We start from the raw sequence: 6000 nt of genomic DNA on the forward strand, positions 1-6000 counted from the left end.
TGATCATCTCAGTCATCTTTGTTCATCAGCATTCGTTGGAATCTCCGGTGCGGTGCCACTCAGACTAGGGGCAACTTTCCGTTGCTATGCAGTGCTGCGGCGCTCTTCAGACTAGGGGCAACTTTCCAGTTACAGGAATCTGGGGTTGTGCGTCTCGTGTGACAGATTTCAGTCGTGTCCAATTCTGGTCCACATCAAAAATATCTTTGAAAAGTTTTAATAAAAGCTGACTTTGTTCAAATAATCTTTTTACAACTTTGACCATTTTTGGACCAAGGTGGAAAATTTTCAGTGCCACAACTTTCAATTTCTTTGATTTCAAAACAGAGTTCTCCTGCTCTTACATACAATTGAAATTGCTTTTTATTACATTCATAAGAGAAAACTTGAAAGTACTAATAAAGCAATAAATCTAGGGCATAGTCAAGTCAGGTGTTCCTGCGCCCCCTCCCAGAGCTGGTTGAAGCCTCTGATGCCAAGCTGGGCCCGATCTGTGCTTCTTCATTGAGCCAATCCATGCACTCATCAGACAAAGTGCAACTGAAAGTAGGAGCGGGGGCCAGGAGTTCTCTCATCCTCCACGCGGTGGCCTGCCAAGCAAGCTGTGCGCCCCGGGCTGAGAATGCAGCAGGATACTCTATCCCCTCTGGCGGGCAGGTCTGATCATGGCCAAATTGGCGTCGAATACGAAATGGGAAATAGAATACATAGTGAGTGAGACCAACCAGTTGAATCCCAGTCTGCCGAGGCATATTGTAACTCATTGCCGAAAGGTTCAGCCAAGGGCACCGCCAAGCAATACGGTCTGCGGACAAGTGGCACATCCAAGCGAACCACCATTCCTCATCCAAGGCATTGACTAGACGACGCCGGAAGAAGTAGCCGCGAGCTGAATATGCGGGGCAGGAGTCCACAACCTGCAGTTTATCCATCAGCCACACCTGGGGAGGGATTTGAAAAATGAGAGATTAAAGAATAGAGAGATGTACGAGGAGAGAAGAGTGAGAATGGGGTTTTTGTGAGAAAAGACCGAGTTCGAGAGTCGAGTGATGTGAGCAATACATAAATGGGAGATTGGGTGGGAAACGTTACCTGTAGTAGTAGTGGACTCCCCGCCAATCTAGACGTCTCATGATGACAAAAGGTGTCTAAGCCCATTAGCGTCTCGGCCAGAGCCATGGCAATACAGCTCTTACCCTCCTTCAAGCCTTGGGCAACCTCAATCAACCGGATACTAGCCCCTCCAGACCCTGAGACGAACAGGAAATGGGACAGCATGCACAAGCAGAGGGCATGTCGCCGGAAGCCTTGCCAGTGATGGTTGTTGCGATCACCAGCATCAGAAAATCGATTAGCCAAACTCGGAATGTCCAGCATCCCGTCACAAATCAGGGACCGAGCGTCACGCATGCTGAGTCCACACATTCGCCCTAAGGATCGGACATGACCAAAATTAAGTTGGGGCAGGAGTTCCTTGTCGCGCTCGGACTCCATTAAGGCTCGGAAGTCTTCGAAGGTAGGACATATCTCTTGCCCGGCGAAACTAAAGACATGTGTCACCGGATTCCAAAACCTTGCCGCGGCTTGAAGAAACGGGAAGTGCAATGGGGTACGACCTAGAGTGAATAGTGCATTTATGCCGAAACCCCGGAAATTCACTTTTTCCGAGCCATCCAAGCTAGCAATCCAAGCTGTCAGATTTTGAGCAAGAAACTCTTCCATTGGAGCGAATCAGTGTGAAAATGAGAAAAACTACGAGGCTGGGATCTTTTGTAGGAGATAAGGTTGAGTGGGGGGACAGGTGTCAACATTCTGGTGGTCCCCCTCATTTAGTGTCGGCCGGCCAAAAACTCTGCCGACCGGCCATTTTATTTTGCCGACAAAACAGACACATGGCCGGTAGCCATTCCTTGCAGCCGGTGGTCCCTACACCATGCCGGTGGACTTCCTTCTGCTTTTCTTGAGCTGTTTATGCTAAGGATTGGGGAACTTAACCACCTCCAACCCCTCCCCGGCGATCGACTCTTGCGGAGCCACGCCTGTCGGCTTGCTGAGTTTTGAATATTTGCTTATCGAGTTGTATTTCGCTCTCTTGGAGCTCTGGATTTGTTTATCGAGTTGTATTCACACTTGTTTGGTTGTGTCATGTCCTTGTTTTGCTTATCGAGTTGTAAGTCGGTTCACTACCTGATTATTACGATGGCAAATTTCCAAAATGAGTTTAATTTCGTTCACATTTGTGGTGCGATACCCTGCGATGTGATGCACAGAAGATCTACAATTGCAACATCTTTTAAATAAAATGATTTGTTTCGTTCCCATCACATGTTTTGCAAAGTGTGTGAATTTTGAGAAAGAAAATAAACCTACCTGAGGCAGTGCAATACGCTTAAACTACTAGTAAAAAGGAAAATAAAACGTAGGATGGCAGGGTAGCCAAGTGTCAGAATAGATACCAGCAAAACTCCCCTTGTGGATAACGCACCTTCCGCACCTCCGTTCGGGTCAGCCACGTCGCTGGACGCCCTCACAATACGAGAAAGCACGCCGTTGAAACGTGAACCTTTGAGTTAACCTCAGGCCACAACTACTGCAAGCAATGCTCAATGAGTGCGAAGAATGTCCCGCCCCATATCCTTTTCATGCTTTGTGAACTCCACAAATTGTTTCAATTATGCTATGTAATGGTAATCCTTTCTTTACTTGCGTAGACCGCATGTTCATTAATTACCTGTGTAGACCGTATGTTTTGATTGCGTAGACCGCATGTTCATTAATTACCTGCGTAGACCGCATGTTTTGATCGCGTAGACCGCATGTTTAATTCCATTACCTGCGTAGACCGCATGTTTTGATCGCCTAGACCGCATGTTTAATTCCATTACCTGCGTAGACCGCATGTTTTGATTGCGTAGACCGCATGTTCATTAATTACCTGCGTGGACCGCATGTTTTGATTGCGTGGACCGCATGTTTAATTCCATTACCTGCGTAGACCGCATGTCTTGATTGCGTAGACCACATGTTTAATTTCCTTACCTGCGTAGACCGCATGTTTTGATTGCGTAGACCGCATATTTAATTTCATTACCTGCGTAGACCGCATATTTTGATTGCGTAGACCGCATGTTTAACTTCATTACCTGCGTAGACTGCATGTTTTGATTGCGTAGACCGCATGTTTAATTTCAATACCTGCGTAGACCGCATGTTTTGATTGCGTAGACCGCAAGTTTAATTTCAATACCAGCGTAAGACCGCATGCTTCATTCACATATTCGTATTTTCACAGCATTGTTAAACTCCCTACTTACTTTGCGTTGTCACGCATTTCGAGTACACCACTATTCTTGCATTGTCATGCATGTTGCTAACAATATTGTACCTGTTAAGTTTGTTTTCTTTTCAGGCATGATATTGTATGTACGGTTCATTCGAGGCTGGTGCAACCAGACGAACCGGACAGGTATTGTATCCTCCGAGTGAGACGTATTGAGAATTACATAATTCTCTTACATCCTTTCTGCATTGTAGTGTAGTTTGGTATATGCTAGCTTAAAACTGTCGCATGTTTGCTTCATTACAGCTTTATTTGCATAATCATAAGTTATGCTCGGCTCTGTGCATTGTCTTGCATTTGGCCCCTGCCTTCGGGCGCATATCTTGTTTGTCTTGCATGTTTGTCTAAGTCTTCAGCCTTGTCAAAAATGGGTCGTCTTTGGGCTTTGACATTCACTCCCGTCATTGTTATGACTTTCGAGTTCTGTCAAAGAGGGGCAACTGTAGACACCCCATTTTTGACCGTCCTCAAGACTTGGACGTCACCATTTGAACACTCGGTGATTATCCATGTTGTGTTCGTTTAGAGTTCCCAGAGGTTTCGGCTCGCGCGCCCTGCCTCAGGATCTCCGAACTTGACCGTTTAGTGTCTGGTTTCACACCGAACACTTGTGTTTTGCCTTGGAAGGGCAGGGAATGCCTTATGAGGCATCTCCACACACCACCGGCAGTGGCTGGAGGCCACCGGATGGTCTTTTTCTTCCATCGGCACTTTTGTTTGCCGGTCGGCACACTTTATTGCCGGTCGGCATAATTTGTTGCCGGTCGGCACTATTTTTTGCCGAAATGGCATTTTTGGGCAGCCGACCACTGTTCATCCACTTTATGGAGATATTTTGTGCCAGCTGTGATAGCTGGCACCAACTCTTCCCCCCTCCATACACGTGTATGGAGGGATCTCCCTCTAAGCAAGCTTGTTGAATAAGCTTTGCAAGAGGGAGTCTTATAAGAGGAGGGCCTTCCTCTTTGATCTAGGTTAGCTTCTTGCAACCAAAAACCAGACCTTTGAGATATAGATACATATTATCTCTATACCTCCCCCTCTCTCCTCCTTTGTGTGTGTTTCTTAGCTCAAAAGGTGGTTTTTACCTTACTTTTGCACCATTACACACACCATTACACCTTACTCTGAGATTGAGGGACTTGGGGGGTTGTTTCTTGAGTTTTTGGACTGGTTTTGATCCAAAGAAGGAGGCTAGACCTTTTGTTCTTCAAAGGTTCTTCAAGGGTGAGCATCTGGATTTATATTCCCCAAACTTGCAATAGTTTTTTACCTATCTAGCTTGCTGTTTTAGCTCTTGTGTATAACATAAAAAGGGCTTGTATTTTCCTGCTCTAGCACTTTCATTAAGGTCGTTTTGTGGTTTGAGTGCAAACTCTCCCTTCTAAGCCTTGTTTGATCCATTTTGGTGCCTCTTTCATAAGGTTTTGTTCACTTCAGAGTTTTGGTCCTTTGACCACTGAAAATCAGTGTATTTTAGTGTCAAAAAAAGATGGTTTGAAGTCTTGCATAGGGGAGGGACACCCCTCTCCCTTCATGGTTTGTTTCCATGCTTTTTTGGGCTCAAAAGGGAAGCATGTGTGCTTGATGATCCTTGGCCTCATTTCAGAATTTTTTTAGGTATTTTAGGTCATATGTAACCTCTGTTTTTGGCCGGATTTGTGCCTCCTTGTATGCTTATAATACTTGCTTTGTATTGCTCCATTTTGCTTAGAAATACACCTCATGATTAGGCCATGATTCTTGTGTATGTTGGCTTAGTTCCATGAAGCTTTTAGTATTGTTTTTCCATGCTTAAAGTTTGTTGGTTATCCATTTGATCATGCTTGACATGTTTGTTAGGGTTGCTTTGTATTTTGGCTTGAAAGCTTTGAGCATGTTGGCTTCTAGCATGCATGTTTGTGATTACCCTCATGATTTTAACATCATCAAGGGCCACATTTTAGCCCAAGAATCATGTTTGTATGTGTGCATGCATGACCTCTTTCATGCCTTGAGGGTGTGTCCTCTTATGCCTAGGAGTGGCCCTTAGTGCATTTGTTTCATGGAAGGTACTTTAGCTGTCATATTAGGAGGTTTTGGGGTCCCATTTTGCATGTAAAAATTCTGTTTTTACTTGTTTTAATCATGCCATGAGTGGTCATGTTGATGAGTGTGAAATGTTTCCCTTTTTGTGCCTTAACCATAGGACTTTTGGCTTGCATGTTGGCATGAACATTGGTCTATCTATCGGACACTTTTGGCCACTGTTTTGAGGAGGGTGAGGGTCTGCCCCTTTGCCATTTTAAGCCATCTTTGCATGACTGCTTCATGATTGACGCATGGTTGCTTCACATGTTGTTGTAGCATGGTGATTCTATTGCTCAAAGCGGCCATGTTTACATCACATCTGTGTCTTGTATGTCTAATATTGCATGCTTGCCATACTAGTTGCATGATTCTTGGCATACCTTGCACATTGATATCATGTTGCATCTTGAGCCATGCTTTGCATAACATGCATTGCATTACTTGGTTTGGGGTGTCAAACCAAGTGTGAGAGTTGAGGGGCGTTCATACCACAAGTGATGTAACGCGCCTTAACTTTCGGTCCCCGAGGCCTTTGACTTCGCCATGATAAGGTTTCGGAGTTCATTGTGATTGTTGCATACATCCTTACA

Source organism: Camellia sinensis, chromosome 2 (assembly GCF_055761805.1).
Source record: "Camellia sinensis isolate YWXY chromosome 2, ASM5576180v1, whole genome shotgun sequence".
In the NCBI taxonomy this organism is placed as follows: Eukaryota; Viridiplantae; Streptophyta; class Magnoliopsida; order Ericales; family Theaceae; genus Camellia; species Camellia sinensis.